Source organism: Adiantum capillus-veneris, chromosome 1 (genome assembly GCF_014529385.1).
Source record: "Adiantum capillus-veneris isolate H3 chromosome 1, ASM1452938v2, whole genome shotgun sequence".
Lineage (NCBI taxonomy): Eukaryota > Viridiplantae > Streptophyta > Polypodiopsida > Polypodiales > Pteridaceae > Adiantum > Adiantum capillus-veneris.
The window spans coordinates 39730543-39748577 of record NC_140931.1 but is presented as its reverse complement, the minus strand read 5'-3'; the positions used below and the strand labels follow the sequence as shown (position 1 = coordinate 39748577).

The following is an 18035-nucleotide window of genomic DNA, read 5'->3' as shown; positions in this document are numbered from 1 at the left end:
ACTATTAGGAAATGATGCAATGCTAGTCAAGTACATGAATCTAGAGAGTCAAGTGGAGGAGCAAGCCTTGGTAATGGGTATGCCATACAATGAGACTAGTTCTTCTACCATGGTGGTAGTAGAAGATAAGTCTAATCAACCATAGACTCTCGTGATTGAACTCGTTTAGTAGGCATACCCACAAGTAATACCTATATACTTCATTGCAAACCAAGGGGCTAGCCACCCATGATGAAACCTATGCCTAGACCAAGAATGAAAAATCATCATAATTGTGGATCAGATGATCATTGGAAAGATGATTGCCTAAAACTTGATAAAAATTCCAAGCTAGTTTGGATTTATTGCTTGCAAACAACAAAAAAGGAAGACATTATCTTCAAGATTGTTCTAGAAATCCAACAAACAAAGAAAAATTGATAGTAGATATAGTCAACGTCTTGTGAGTTGGCTCCTTTGACATAAGACAAAAGACACAAACAAAAGAGTACACATGAGCCAAGTAGTAAAAAATGCTCTCAAGTTTCCAAGAGAACAAGACGTCAGCATTTCCAGCTTAAAAAACAAAAAGAGAGAGAAAAGAACTTGAGAAAACAAAATCAACTTTGACAAAGTTCAAAGAACCTACAAGGAAATCAAGCAGATTAGTATATAAAACCAAATGAATGAATTATCCAACCTCTGATTGAAGCAACAAAACTAGAAGCCAATCAAAATATTGTACGTAAGAATCACTCAAACAATGCTTGAAGCACAAAAACCAAAAGTCAAAATATTAAAAATCTTGCAAAAGGCAAAACAAAATTTGGAACGATGCCAATAAGAGATACTAAAGAACCGAGGGTGTTTTTATTAAAAGATGAGAAACCTAAAATCATAGTATTGGACAAGGAAGAAGGGTTAGACGGAATACCCATAGTGGAGGAAACTTGGCCTAAACCTCACCTTGAAATCAACTCCGATTGAAGAAGTATGGCTAGACCATCCACCTATGGAATTGGATGGACAATCCTTGTATAGAGATTGAAAATCAAAGTGGACAAATCTCTCCAAATCCAAACATATAAAACTCTATCCTTATACCTAAGTGAGAACAAGAAAATAATATTTGGTATGAAAGAGTACCAAGTTGAGATGAGCAAAGAAAACCTTAGAAGTGAAAAAACTTTAGTGAATAATGTCAACACCCATACGATATACCATTGCTTTTCGTGAGCATTTGAAACTCACAACACACCTTTTGATTTCCAAAAAATATATATAAAAAGTGTAAATCACTAGACCAACAAAGAAAAAAGTCAAAGAATTGAAACGAGAAGAATCTCAAGATAAATTTGTCAGATTTGCTCCAATGATTAGGATTGGAGATGACTGCAAAGGAAATAAAAGAAATACAGTACTTCGTGAGGACTATAATGTGGTCAAAACCATGGGAGTACGAGAGAATGGGGCTGGCATTGCCATAGCTACCACAGTCATATGAGAAGCCTAGGATAGATTGGAAATAGGAAAATCAAGAATGAAATGTTCACATTGAATGACCAATCTCATTGTTCAAAAATGTGACAGTTAGCTCTTCTGCAATTGACTATCAACATATCTTTGCCATTGTAGAATTTGAGAAAAACTAAACTTTAAGATACTTTTGGGACAATATTTTATGAAGCAAATTTAATTAATCTAAGATTAGGATAGTGAATACCTATATACAAAGTAAATAATATCAATTCTAAGGGTGAGCTTAGCACAGCATTCTTACAAAGATGTCTAGAAAACATGAATTCAAGAATTTGATTTTGACACCTCATTTGAAACTAGATTGTCATCATGGATAAACAAAATACTCCCAGTTGGACATTGAGTGGAGTTTAAAGTTAAAACATTGTACCTTAATTAAGAACGAGATATAAATGATGCAGTCTTCATGCAAGAAGCTTTCCTTGCACATCTCTTGGAGACATTTAAATGGACTCAAATATTGGCAACCATGGATGTTTGTGTGAACGAGTCCGCTCCCACAGCTTTGTGATGAGAAGGGCTATGAAATTATTTCTATCCAAATGGTTACCATTGTACAACTTGATGATCAATATGTTTTCTCTTACCATTACTATGATGTTATAGATGAGCAAAAAAGAGAAAACATTTCTCATAGACCAAAGTAAAGGTCGTGGAGAATTGTATAAGTGGTTTTCAATTACACAAATATAATAACCACCACTCCAAGAGATCAATATATGCTAATTCTGGAGGGAGAATTATTTATTATTTTTTTAAAAATGACACCATTTCAGCGCGCATATCAACGCGTATTTAGATGCATATTCTAATGCCGATTTTGGTACGCATTTTGATGCTCCTATCGATGGCTGTACAAATAGATTTTGCAAAAATAGAACCAGCAGATTTTTCCTTTGCATTTTCACTCATTCCTTCTTCTCCTCCCTTGCTCTCCTCCTCCTCACGTGCTGCACATCTTCTACCATAGGGCTTGTGGGACTTGAGATCTTCACTCACACGCTCTCCCTCATCAAGAAGATAAGGTTCTTTTCAATATTCATAGTAGGTTTGTTCACTTTTGTGTATGTGAGAGAAACATAGTGTGTATGTGTGTGTGTCTTTTTGCATATTTGGCGACATTTCTTTGAGTGCTTCTTACTCAAATCAGTTGCATGTGAGTCCTCTATCATTCTCCTTTCTTGCGCGCGCGTGCGCACACACACACACATTTACATAAACATGCATGCAAATAAATAAAAATGCACATTAGTTTGTCAACAATCTAAACACACTATGCACGACCCACACACACATTTTTTTATTTTATAGATGTTCTTAATTAAAAATCATCATTAACAAAGAAAGATAATAGTATTTAATCCATTAAAAAAAAGAGTTGTTTTGATTTATATCATTTTATAATTAATTTTATTATTTTTTGTAAATTAATTGAGAATTTAATAAATTATGTTGTTTTTTAATTGTGACTTGTCACAGGTGTTGTAAATGTAAAGCAGAATGTTTCTAGTGTTAGGTGCTAATTACCTTCATTAACTTCATACGTTTTAAAAATCGTCGATGGGAGTTGTTATGTCGACCGCTTATTGACAAATCGATATAAAGTCGATCGGATGTAGTTGCCTCTTTGGGCTATTTGCTTAATTATGGTTAGCCCCTTAAGGCTAGACGTTTAGGTAATCATTTACTTAATCTTTAAGGACTAGTCTATATTTAAGCCGTTGAAAGCTAGCTGCTTAAGACTAGCAGCTTAGGTATTCAATCGCTTAGCCGAGCCACTTACTCTTACCAGCTTCATTATTTTGTCACTTAGCCGCTTAGGTCTAATTGGTATTCAGATAGGTTAGGGCTTGCCGCTTAGGTATTCATTTGCTTAGCCACTTAACACTAGGTTGGTAACCTAACAGAACATAAAAGTGTCCTTTCAGGGTTTTGAAAAAAACCTCCAAAACCATAGTAGATCCACTCATTTTGTAAAATTCTTTCATGAGGTTATAGTTCGAGGCCTATACTACACATGGAAAAAATAAGAAACTTGTAAAATTTATAATCTTTTGGTCACACCAAGCCTCCAAAGTTGATGGACCAGTGCATTTCATCAAAACACTCATTTCTTACGTTTTGTTGCATAAAAATAAGATTAGGGATTTTTATAGAACTTGAGATAAATTCCCTAGTTAACTCCAATGGGTTGGTGATCGGAACATATGATTTCTTCTCATTCACTATTTTTTGTTTTGCCAAAATAAATAGGTACAAAAAAGTTGAATTTTTACCATTCTGCAAACCTATCATCAAAGTTTCTATAGCCACGCTCAATACAAATAATATATGCATGTTTTCTTAGTTCCCTATTGTCCTTTATGTTCATAAGGAGCCATGGAGCATGTCAAAATAATAATACATCTCTTACCAATGGGAATCTTGGGGACAAAGATGAAGTGCTAAATACAGCAAACATAAAAAACTGGGTTCAACATTATGAGTTGTAGAATCCCATAGAAACTAATCAATATCTAGCCAAATTTGATCCTTATGACTAGATATGGCTACTACCTACAAAATGCATGTAGTTGTCACAAGAAACTAACAATATTGAAAAAGCTATACTTTGATATACTAGAATGTTTAGTTTCTTCTATAATTGAAAAAATCAACCATCGTTGTGTACTATGCAAAATAGGGTATTAGGTGCCCCAAAACTCAAGGAATATTAGCTTTATGTTACAATATGCGACATAGAAAATAAAAAATGCATTTGAATATCATGAAATCCACCAAAAAAATCATAGAAGAGCTAAAATTGGCTAAAAAACAGGATTTCACAATTTTTGTAATTTGGTCATAACTTACAACTTTAATATTTATTTCTCCCTAGAAGCATTAGGACATGTTGAGGACTACTAAAGATAGTTCTTTAGCATTATAGACCTCACAAAAATTAATTCTAGAGTGGTATAGTTGCAAAAAGTTGAAAAAAGCCAAAAAAAGGACCCGTTTTTTCACACAGTTTAGGTTGTGAAATGTTGTGCAAGGACAAGGTTAAAGATGGAACTGATATTCCAAAAAAATGTCGAGTTTTTTAAGCTCACGAGACAACTTTCTAGATAAAGAGCACCTCAAAATCCATTTTGAAACTCATGACATAATTCAAGGAAAATGGTCACTTAACAGAACATAAAAGTGTCCCATTACCAACCTAGTGTTAAGACTAGTCCATATTTAGGCCGTTGAAGGCCAGACGCTTAGTGTTAGCCACCTCTGATTATCCGCTTAGCGCTAGCCTCTTAGCTATTAAGTTGCTTAGCCGCATTGTTTAGTCCTACCCCCGTATTTTTTTAGTCGCTTAGTTGCTTAGGAATTGTTGCATAGAGTTTGATCGATATTCAAACCACTTAATTAGGGTTGGTCGCTTAGGTATTCATCCGCTTAGACACACCGCCTAGGCCTACCTACTTCGTTATTTAGCCGTTTAGACGCTTAATTAGGGCTAGTCACTTAGGAAAAATCAAAATTCCGAGCGTTTAGGACTAACCGTTTATGTAATCAATCTATTTGCCAAAATGTTTAGGCCTACCCGCTTTGTTATTTAGTCGCTTAGCCGCTTAGGACAAGCTGCTTCGGGTTAGGACCTTAGGGCTAGCCGATTAAGTATATTTCAGTCGCTTAGCCAGGAAGGGCTAGTTGATATTCATGCAGTTTAGGTCTAGCCGCTTATGGTATATTGCTTAGGATAAGCGGCTTGGCTTTTTCAATCGCTTAGGGTTTAGGTCTTAGGTAGAGCTAGTCACTTATATGTTTGGCTATACAAAGACGCTCAAGGTTTAGTTGCTAGGATATGGCTATGTTTCAATGGTTAAACTAAAAAAATACAAACGGACTTTAAAAACGGCTTATGTACTTCAAAAACACAAACAGACTTCGAGAAACAAAGTAAAATAACGCAAACGAACTTCGATAACATAAATAAACTTAAAAAACACAAACGGATTAAAAAAAGGAAATGATCTTAACAAATGGTGGTCTGTATTAGATGGGTACGTACTAGATCGTTCCATCTAAATAATCCGCATATGCTATATTAGGGTTTGCATTGATCAATAAAGATGATATTATTACTCGGTGGTCCTGATCTCTGTGCACCTCTAAACCAAGGTGTGGGGAGATCGCGCATGGCTAGAGAATGTGAGGTAGTTGGAGCTAGAAAAAATGGTAGAAAAAATACAAACCAACTTTAGAAAATGGAAAGAGGGACACATGGCAGAAGGCTCTTCAATTTACCCCTATTTTCCTATTAGCTAGGCTTGGCACTGTCCAATGGGGAGCCTGCAAGAGCAAATAGCAAGAGGGCTCGCCCAAGAGAGAGAGGGGGATGATTTTGCAAGGATTATCACACACACACACTCACACAATGTCATGTGTGAAGAAAGAGAAGACTATCTCTTCCCAAGCTTTAATGGAGAGCTCATCACCTACTCCAAGCTTGTGAGATAGAAGCCTACATCGACACACTCTTGGCATGTGGATGAAAATCCAACCAAGAGCCAAGCTTCAATGCATGCTCATCTCCTCTACCCATGCTAATTACTAAGCTAATCCATGTTAATATGAGTGATTATGTGAGGAGATGTACATCTTTCTCGTAAGATACTCCTTCCTCCTCTCAATCTACTCTCATACCCTGCTAGCTCTCACCATCTTCGAAGGTGTGTGAGGTCTTGGGTTTGAGACGGGGGATAATTGATGTTGTGTTTGCTAAGTGTTTTTCTTAGTGCATGAAGCTTTCATCTTCATTGCACTAGCTAGTCTTGAAGGAATACAAAGAATTGTATTGTACAATGTCTCTCTTGATGGGAGAAACCATAATACAAAGCCTTTTGGAGGGGGGACCGGCTCCATGCAAATCCGGTCCTCAACTGTTGTCAATATTTTAATTTCTCTCTCTTTTGAAAGTATTGTTCATGCTATCTAACTAGGTGTTATGCTTTTTGTTTCTCTCCACCCAAGCACTCTTGTAATTCTCATTAGGAATCTATTCTAATAAAATGCCCACTATGTTCATGCTAATTTCCGCTACACACAAGTTTTTAGGCCATTAAATGTTACAGGATGTGTGGGAAAGTCTAGTCTTTGCACATGTCCAGTTGATTGGTAGTTGGTGGTATTTGTATGTTGTTGACACATGGACAAAGAATATACCAAGCCTTTCTAAAACCAAATCCCAGCCGGAACTGATGCCTTGCTATCAAAAAGGTCTTGAAGGAGAGGTGAGATTCCAGAACCTCAGTAATTGTTGTGATATCCTTTCTATGCATTGAAGGGCCTTCTTGCCAATAAGCATTGCAGTGGGTTTTTGAAAGATACAACTCCAAAAGACATTTTCTATCCCTAGAGAGTGCCCGGTGTATCTAGCTCTAGCAATCCATATTAACTATCCCGCTAAAAGGAGACCAACATTTGATGGATCGGATAACCCATTTTAAGAGGAGCAATGGAGAACACCTTATTCCATGATGGTAAATTCCATGCCCAATGAAAGTAAACCATAGATAACTCAATCAATAACCAGAAGGATAATGTCCAATCAGTATCTTTAAGCAAATCATGTTTGAACATAGTGCATCTCCTGATATCAGCATGAATTTCAAGGTCCAAAACCTAATCCCCCTTGAGAATAGGGCTTACATACGTTGTCCCAAGCAATAGGAGAAGAAGTAGCATTTGGTGTTCCCCATATAAATTTAGCTACCACCAACTTAAAGGGTGCTAGGGGTTTATATGTCCACAGTAAATAGGGAAGATAATACGACAAGTAAGAAAACATCACAGATTGAGCAATATAAATCCGTACGTGCAACGACCACTCATGAAAATTCCATCTATCCACCTTTGTCAAAACTCGGTCCATTACCCAAGTGGTTAAGTTGTGCATAGCCACATTCACACCAACTGGATAGACCAAGTGTTTAAATACATGACCTTTAGGTAGCCTCTTCCCATTCCAAACTAGGCCATCAAATTCACAAGCCGATATGTCTATCAATATGGACTTAGCCAAGTTAATATGCAAACCTACTGCGAGTGTAAAGGTAGACAAGAAGGAAAGGCATCTTGCGATATTGACAGTGTTCTTCTTCAAAAAGTGGATGGTGTCATCAACAAACCCCTATCCAACGAGCTGTTTAGTACCAAGATGTAGCCGCTGGAGCTTGTTGTCTGCTACAAGGGAGTCTAAATACGTAAATAATGGGTGAGTATTTACAACAAAGAGCAACAGGCTCAGAGGGCATCCCTACCGTACGAATCTGTTGATTGGAATAGGCTCAGAGAGTCTGCTATTAATGAGAAGGTGAGACCATGCTCCCTGGCCCAATAGAAATATACATGATGGAATTCTCTCCTCAAAGCCCATTTTAACCAGAATACTTCTCACAATATCCCACATCAATAAGTCGAATGCTTTATAAAAGTCAATCTGAAAAAATATCAAATCATGACCTGATTGTCTTTAAGAGAATGCTAGCTGCATAAAAATGTTGCTCTTTCTACCTCTTCCATTTCCACATTCTTGATTATATATGTGGCATTTTTATAGTTGTGAACATCCTGTGATGTCAATGTTGTGATAAAATAATAGCTAGCGACCTGCTTAATAGTGGCCTCCCCCATCTAATGTCACAAATTGTTGACATGTCAAAGCCCTAAAGAATGGAGCCAACTTGCAGATGTTGGTTGAGGGGCCTAAACCCTAATAAGAACAAGTAACAGAAGAAGAAGTCTTACCAACTTATGGAGACCGCGTACGATGGGGCCCGAAGTGACATAAAGGATTAAAATAAAGCAGGACCCACACACACAATGAAAGAATTGCGTAGCAGCTGATGACCTGGCAATTGTACAGAAATTACGCTAACACGATGATGTGGCAAACTGTACGGATTTTCATGTTTTGTGCTAACTGCTGTACGGAATTCCGTGATTTATGATGGCAACTTTTTGGCATTGCTTTTAACCAGAAGATTTTGAGTTTGAAGGCTTTTCATGTAAACTACTTTTCATAGGCCAAGAGCGTTTAAATATGTGCTAAGGGCTCATTCTCTAGCATGCTTCCTGGAGTATCGGCTTATACTGTGTTGATGCAATATAAAGAAATACCAAAAGGGGTGCGAAGGTTTGGGGCCAATACTCTCTGGGGTGGAATTCCGTCACTTCGTGTTGGGTGTCGTCTCTCTCTCTCTCTCTCTCTCTCTCTCTCTCTCTCTCTCTCAGTCCAACTATTACTAAAGTGCTAAAAGCTTGTTCAGTCTATTCTTTTCTATTGGCACGTGGTGCCCGTCTTGTGACAAATACATTCCTGTAGTCCAGATGTAAAGTGTGTCCAAGACAGCAAGGGATTGCCAGAGTTGGACGTCACATTATTTATCAATGCATGAACCTGGACACCTTGCATCACCTCTTGCATGTGAGTTGCCTCTTTGCAAGATACTTGACTCCTCTCTCTTTGCATTTGAGATACTGCGAGATGGGCCCCCAACAACTAGCGCTATCACTAATGGGGCCCTCTCCCTAGTTTCAAAAGATTAACGTCCTCATGGGCACGAGATCAAGCTATGGCAGTCTACCATGTCATTAGCATACTACACAATCGTCAAGCCGCTCACCACCACCACCAACTACCTGCCTAGAAATGCCCACTACGTCACTACCTCCGTCAAAACGCCGACTCGCGCCCAGGAACAACGTGCGTAGAGCTCGCACGCTCTCGACCATAGCCAAGCGAAGGGGAGCCCTCTCCCTCACTTCACATACCTTTCAGTAGGGGTGCATTACGGCTCATACACCCTGCTCTCTTGGCCGTTGGGTGCGCATGTGGGACTTCTCTAAGCCACGTCGCAGCTCGTGATGTCTTGGCTCCCCAACATTTCAAAAACACCTCAAAAAACCAGCTTGAAAATCATTGTTTTCCCCTTATTTCACCTACTCTTGTTCATTGCTCATCTGCCTGATCGACTTGCCATAAAATCCCACTAGTAGTCACCATCCCTGGTTTCAACCTACTCAACCCCTTCCGCATCTGGACTTCCCAAAGGCCCCAAATTGAGGTGCCAAAGACTGAGAAGAAACATGTGTAATCTCCCCACCACAATTGTACTCAAATTCATCGGGACATAACTCGGCAATCGTCGACCCATTTGGCAAGCCATCAAATTCCACTGGGAGCTCTCATCACTAATTTCTAACTTCTCCATCTTGGCTGTACTTTGACTTCCCTGATCCCACAGTCTAAGGACACAATATATTGGAAAAATCATTTGTATCCATCTACTCGCCAATTAGCTCACAACTTCATTTCGCTATATCTTGATCACCGCTACTCCAATTGCAAAACCGTTGTTTTTTTATAACTCAACATGATACATACTACATGATGGAACCTCACTGAGCCCAAAAAATCTCCAAATCGCATGCCTTTCAATGCGGACAACTTGGCTCAAAACATGTCCCTAGAAAAACTTCAAAGCCTCTTATCTTGATATTTGTGACTCAAATCACCGATCTAAAAAGACCTCGAAGGTCCATAGATCAAGCACTACACATCCATCTATTGAAACTGGCTCGGACTACGTGGCACTACCTGTACTATCCGTCTCAAATTTGCAATGCACTGCACCTTCAGAGTCAAATATCTTGGGCTTGTAGCTCAGTTTGATGAGTCGTTTGGACCAGTTGACTCAACATCTCAAGCTCTACATCCTATAGAAAAAACCTTGCACTCTAAACCTCCTTCACATGCCACCCAAATTGTGTCTTTTTGGAGCCCTTTTGGTTTATAAAACCTCATAAGGCATACATTTTCACTGCTACCGAGCTGCCCAGGATCTTTGTAGTTGCTCCAACTCTCTTCCATGCACGTGCTAGCATATACACTCTTGCTTGTGCCATCTTCTATGGTCGACCAACTTTGGTTGCACCAACGGATTGCATTTCCAATCACGTGGGTGTGTGTGTTGCAGTGTGCATAGGTGAAATTTCTCTAGTGATGATGATTTTGTTGAAGATGTTTACAAGAGGATAAGAATTTTGTTATTACCTGGAGCTATATATGGACATCTGTGTGTGTTATGGGCATGCTCTCTATTCCTCTTCTCCAACGTCCTAAGCTTAGTCTAAGTTATTAGTGTGCAACGTCTCCTAGTTGTAGTAACATTTCCCATGATGTCATCATGTATATCATTGTACATCTCTCCTATATAAAGATCAACCATGTACATTTTCAAAGTGAATTCTATCTAGGAAGCTTTATTTTGTTTTTGATGTTTGAATATATCATCTCTCTATTTAAGCATTATTATTCATCATCATATGCATCGATTATGAATGCAACATGAGACAAACCACCATAGCGCCTTACAATTGGTATCAAAGCATAATGTAAGGCTCATTTATTTGTTTTTTAGACATTGAAGTTGTTTGTTGTTTAAAATGAACATGGATAATTGAGTTGCGATATTTCACATACTAGAATTAATAAATATTTATTGAGGTGGACTCAAAGAAAAATATAGTAATCTTTGAGATACAACTGCACTTCCCTAACATTGAGCTAGAATTATGAACAAATATATCCATCTAGCTTACTGCATTCAATCGTGGAGTTTCTTCACACCCTTCCATCCCATCACCCATCCCCATTCCTAACCCTATCGCAATGCCCGTGCCAAGGCCGTTCATAGTATCTATCCATGTTAACCTTGAAATTCTCAAAGCAATCTAAGTCACCAATTGAGATAAGACTAGAACACTCTAGATCAAAGATCAACTGCAAGACATATGATAGATCTATAGATAATTGAATAAACTTGAATTGAGGAAGACAAAGAAGAGGAGAGTCAACCCGAAATAGTGGAGTTTCCAACCAAGTTGCCCTAGCCCTAGAGACTAGCACCCCTTTTGGTATTTCTTTATATTATTTTACAAGGGCACAACATCCCGGGATTCTCTCTCTTACATTGCTCTCAACTCAATATGCCAAGAGAAGACACCTTGGCATGCTTATAAAGTCCCTTGGCCTATCACAAAACCAAGTACATAAAAGCATAAGTTCTCAAGGAATTGGACCAAAAACTAGCACCAAAATAGCTTCAACATAAATTAAAAAAATTGATGTGGTTGTTATGTCAGGAGCAGTAAGTGGAAATTATAAAAACATTGGTAAGGCATGCCATGTCAGCTTGTCTATAAAAACATTGGTACAGCATGCCATGTCATCTTGTCTATGGAATTTGTGGATCCTACTTTATTTTTAGAGTTTTGGGCCCCAATGTTCTCGTAAGTTGCATTGGTAGGGTTAGGTTTTTAAGACTAACCCTTTTTAGTCCACTAGGCTAGAATCTCCAAGTTGATAAAAACTTATTTTACTTTTTCCATTAGATTTTAGATCTCTCAACTCGGTTTTATCAGTTAGGCAATGTCACATACATCCACATCAGTAGTTTGTGACAATGTTCTTTTGAAAGAATTGTAGTCATTCATAGTTAGGAAGAGGACGAGCAAGAGCATGTGTATGTGTGTATGTGTGTGTGTGTGTGTGTGTGTGTGTGTGTGTGTGTGTGTGTGTTTGTGTGTGTGTGTGTGTGTGTGTGTGTGTACAGTAATGGAGAAGAGAGAGAAGAGGAGATTTGGATTTTCAGCGGCCAAAAATCACTTAGTATCTGTGAGCCCTTTATCCTATTATGAATATAGAAGAATAAGTGTAGTGGACAAATGTCTGACCTAGTAAGCCACATGGGCTTTACCCCAACAATCCACGTAAAGGACGATGTGGCCATCTGGAAGCAAACAAAAGAAAATTGTATAAAATTTGTACAAGTCCTTCATCAAGTGTGACCTCCGTGTATCTAGCTCAAATTATAGAGGAAGTACAAAGAAATTGACCACATACTCCTCCCCAAAGCTACACAGATTTTGTAGGTATCTCACGATACGTTGCAAAATGCCCCTATGCTCATAGTCAGCTCTAGCCATTTCATGGTTGATCGCTCCCATTGCAAATGCACCTACCATGAATGCAATCTCAAGTTTCAAGATTAGTATGTCATACATGAGTCTCCCGAATGTTGATGTAAACCTGCAAATCTTTGCTAACCTGACTATCTCAATCAAATCAGGTTGAGAACTCCAATCAGGGCAATCATCCTTACACCAAACTCTGATTTCTGGAATCTATCCTTGTGTCCACTGCATATTACATGTGTACCAAAAGAATCTGTCAGTCCTAAACCCTTTGTGTTGAGAGCAATGTGTAGCTCCAACTCATATGCATTAGCTTGTGGCCTAAGCATATCCATGAATGATTGATGAAAGGGAAAGGGGACTGGAACATGCTCATCACCACCCAACCATGCCCTATATAGGCCCATAGGGACCCCCTTGGCTGCATGTCCGTCCTGGCACTTGGCCGTGACTAGTTCTACCATTGTCCTGAGATTACTCCCCCCTTGGAGAAGCGTTTTCGTCTACGAAAACACAAGTGATGGTATCTTCATAAGAACACTAATGTTTTCTATCGTAACATCCCTCATGGATCCAACGGTTCATTTGAGCGGAACCCGGTTCAGTAGGAGGTTCAATGAAACCAAGAGTAACATCTTGATTTTCTACATTGTTGTCCATTTGTAACCAAATGATGGCACCGCTTCTTATCTAAACATAGTGTGTAGAGTCCATTTAGAACGCTCATGAGCATGGTAAACGAGTTTATCACAACAAAGATGTACCAAAAAGAGTACCTCTTGTCACTTTCCATGACAGTAACTTGCTGACATAACTCATCAACCAAGTTTAAGTCCTTGACTTGTTCCCAAATTTCATCATCAGTAAACAAACCCACCCTAACGAGTGTTCAAGGTTGACAACCTGAGTTATACATGAAGAGACTACACCTAGTTGCAAACATGCTTAAACTTATAGTAAGCGAACTCTAAGTAGAGCAATAAATGCTTACTGATTGGATCGCTTGGTGCTAACGTACGACTTTGCATATCCTTCACCACCAGACTACACTTTCTAATCTTCCTATTCCCTTGGATAACTGACAATACTGAGGTGTGTTCCCTCACACTTTGCAATCTGCCTATCCACTTGGATAACTGACAGTACTGAGGTGTGTTCCCTCACGGTTTACAGACAGTCGTCTCAAATGACTGGTAAATGGGAATCACAACATCGTGTAACATTGTTGAGGAATCAACAATGTCCAGAATATTTATCGTGGTTAACTTGAGAAATCCACAAACACCCAAACCAAGCTATGACCTCTATTGGAGATTAGTAGACCCAAAAGTAATCTCATAGAGATACTGCACGTAGAGTGCAAAAATGCTTCATAAGGAATAACTGCAAGAACATGCATACCGTTCCAAATCAACCTTTGCTAAACACTAGGGCCCATAACACCTAGTGTGCATGCATTTAGCAATAAAGAGATCCGCATCTGTATATCAATGGTGATCCTTGCCAATACTTATGGAAAATGTGATGCGCCTAGCACACATTAAAAAGTTCAGAAAGAAAACTAAATACTTTCAGTTGTAATCTTTTGCAAGCCTTGCTGAAATGTCTGAATCACAATGGAAGGTGAAACATTAATCACTTCTAGTTATTGACAATAAAACTTTTTCATTAAAAACTTATATCCTTGCTATATGTATAAACAACCATTTGTAATGTTGTTTAGAAATACTTGTAGCTGAACAAGTCATTCTAAGTATCTGACAATTTCTGGCCACTGAATTTGCTCTTGATACGTCGTGGTGAAAATGGTCTAGAAAACAAATTTGACCAGCACCTAGGGACTTTGTCGTGACACATATTTGAAATAGGAGGCGCCAGTGTTAGTCCAAGAGACTCATTCGCCACATGTGGAATATGTCTCAACTAAGGATGTCTAAAAAAAGAACATCCTTCAAGTACAAGATGTACTTGTGTGTGGAGGTAACTCTAAACACTCTGTGACAAGAGTAAGAGGGACCCTCATTCATTCATCCACACTGGCTAAACGGAACTCCTTGAGTTGCTAGACCATGTTGTATCCCATGTGAAACATGTGCCAAATTGAATCCTACAAGTGGATTCATAATAGCATAATGTACTTTGGACACTACGGCCCAAAATATTTGTTTCGACATGCCCTTGGCATGGCCCTGGTAATTGAACTAAAAGTTCAGTTACCCATATTCAAATGCACAGGAGTACATCTCCCTCCTGTGAAAAAACCAAGCAACATATAAACCTTGGGTGTTGCCTTCGCAATCCAAACCCGTTGGGTAGAATCTACGTAGTCAAACCCCTTGGTAAGACCCTTTGTAGAAACTGCTCAACTAGCAGGTAACGGTAACCAACCTAGTTAACCGTGTACAGAATCATTAGAATCAACTTGAAAAGTTGAATTTTCTGCTACAGCATGGTAGATTGCGAAATTATTTCCTTGAAAGTATAACGGGAATAGATCAAACTGTGATCCTCAATGCGTATGGGATGATTTAGTAAGCACCCGCTGGGTCGTACCCCAAAACTATGATGCCATCGACACTCGTAGTGCTATAAAGAGAGCCAGAAATCCTCATAAGTGAGATGCCTAGCTCGTATCAATAGCCATGATGTCCCAACTGTTTGCTGCCTCTAGACTCCATGGTATAAATCAGCTGATGTAAGTGCAAGAGTATCAAAAACTCAACTTGAGCGTTGCACTAGAAACATATAGTCCAAAAATGACACCCCAATCCCGCGAAATTACAAGACTCTTGCTCGTCCATTAACGTCGATGTATTTGATGTGTACTCCACTACAGATCTGTTCAATCATAAGAAGAATCACCCAAGGAATACCAATAATTAGGTCCTACCCAAAATCTGACAATGGCTCTTAGCCAACCTATGTGTGGCTCCTAGCTCTTAGCTAGCGTGTGTGTGGCTCCTAGCTCTTACAACAATTAGTGCTCAATCGAGAAATTGGTGAAAACTAATGTGAAATTGGTGCCACTGCATGTGATGCCAAGTCATTGGGCAGTACCTTGGCACAAGGGAGAAGTCTTGCTTCATATAAAAGTGCCAAAGCACTTTGTTTTGCACAATGACAGTAACTGCCAGATAAAGTGTACAAGGGAAAACAAGAAAAACTTAAACTTGGCTATCCTGGTAGTTGTTGCTGCAACCAGTTGTCATGAAATTGGGAAGGAAAAACTCATTCTAAAACATAGCCATATCTGCACAGACGTCCTCGTATATCCTACACACTCATGTGGTACATAAGAAAATAACCTGCGATAGGAAATCACCTGCAAACACATTGCCGATTCCTTCCCAATTTTGTATGCTCATAGCATATGCCAAACGGAAAAATCTCAATGCAAGATGTCGAATTGGAAGCCTTGCTTCCCTTAACAACTTATGGAGTTCCTTAGAGCTCATAGTCAAAGGATATGTATGCTCGTACTTGCGTGGCTTACCTTTGGATCTAACATTGCCACGGAACCATGTCCGAGAAAAAATTCCAAACTAAAAGTGAAATGTTTACCATAACTGCAAATCGTTAATAGTAGAAGTCATTGGGCCAAAGACTGTGCTCATAGCTATTGAACATAGCATATCCCATGCATGAAAAACATTCACGTGCCAAATATGATTGAGCGGCTCGATGATTGAAAAGCCCAATGTATGATTTTAACTTAAAGAGATCTACAAATTTCAACGAATTGAGAATTGCAAATGTGAAAATCGACTTGCTTACAATGATGACAAGCCCTCTTCGAGCGGTGAAACCATGTCATCTTCTTCTAGATGTCCTGCTTGGCTAGATTACGGAGCTGGAGCCTTGCTCCAATGATTTCTAGAAAACAAGCCCTAACAATTTGCTTGACAACTTCTTGTAATGGTCATTAATGGGTGGTCCTGTCGAGAACCTGTTGCCTCCTTCATCAAGATTAGTAACAGACCGTGCCGATCTCCATGAGATCCTCTAGCACTACCATGCCCTATTCTTTGCCAGGCATGGGAAGAAACACTGCTAGTAAATGAGAACATTGCTCACTCAAGCCGTGCTTGACTGTGAGTGGTTGTTGCTCATCGTAGATTTAGAAAAACAAAAATATTATGCTATTGGTAATGCTCACAAGCCTTGCTTTTGCCGCAAGTATTGAAATTGCAGAAGCATGGAAAAGAAAATTTCACGGTAGTATACATACCTGGTAAAGTACTCGCATCGATTTTCCTAATAATGTTTGCCTTACATGCCGCAGGCCTTGCTTATACTGCTATGCAACATGCCTTGCCGGAACACCACGATAATTATCCGTGATAAGTCTCCCTTGGAACCAGCTCTCGGCCATCGAAGACGTCATTACTGTTCTTCAATTTGTGTCATTGCTTGAGGTGTCGCTCTCTGTGAGATCTCAACCACATATGGCCATGCATTTGTAACACGGTTGCAAGTCGTTGTCAAAACCGAGACCAAGGCCATGCCATCTTATGGTCTGAAAGTTATGTCGAAGGTTTGCAGATTCAGAGATTGCAGACTTTATTTAATAAAAATTTCTACGCAATATCGCTTACTGTACTCTGTACACTCCCGCTTTGCATGATGTTTTTCATGTGCTTCATAGCCGAGGCTAGGCAAACCCGTGGGCACCCTCCCTAACCTTTTAACCTTTTAGGTTTTTAGGTCTTGGGCGCCTGAGATGGGAAACAAAGCCCCAAGTCTAAAGCCTGCATGGCGGACAGCGCCGAGGGGAAGAACCCGGAGATGAAGTGCCTGTAGCATGATTTGGGGCATCCGCCTGTGACAAAAAACACGTAGCTTCACAAGGTGACCTCAACGAGCCAGCTCCCGCATGGTTTTGTGCAAATCGACAGCATGGCTCTACCCTTCATAAGCGGGCCTACACACGGCCGTCTCCTCCCCGATTGCTCCTCCCTCCAAGGGAACTTGCCCACGACCCATATCCATGGAACTTCGGAGAGAGAGAGAGAGAGAGAGAGAGAGAGAGAGAGAGAGAGAGAGAGAGAGATGCAATCACCTGCAAACAGCATGCCCTTCTCCTTTCCTCCTCCATGGCTTTCCTCTCCCGTAGCTCTGATACCAGTGAAAGGGCAAGGGGACTGGAACATGCTCATCACCACCCATCCATGCACTTTATAGGCCCTTGGCCTTCTAAATATAGGGACCCCCTTGCCTGCATGTTCGTCATGGCCCTTGGTCGGACTGATCCTACCATTGTCCTGACAATTGAACTATAACTAAATTCTCAATTCTCAAGCCATCCATATTTATCATCGCATCCACAATTGAAAAGCCATCCATATTTATCATCACATGCACAACTGGCTTAATACACTTACTTGTAACATCATTCAGTCTATCTACAATAAAGGACACATGTCTTGTATCTCTGCATGGTTGCATTAGGAAGAGGATGGAGTCTAGGGGGGGCTCTTTATTTACCATGATATTATAGAGGTGAT

The 18035-nt window shown here is 39.5% G+C and overlaps 1 protein-coding gene across 1 annotated transcript in view; it reads right to left on the bottom strand.

Moving 5' to 3' along the window:
* Positions 1 to 18035, bottom strand: part of LOC147464579 (uncharacterized) — a 64008-nt gene that overhangs the window by 3678 nt on the left and 42295 nt on the right. The window lies entirely within an intron of this gene.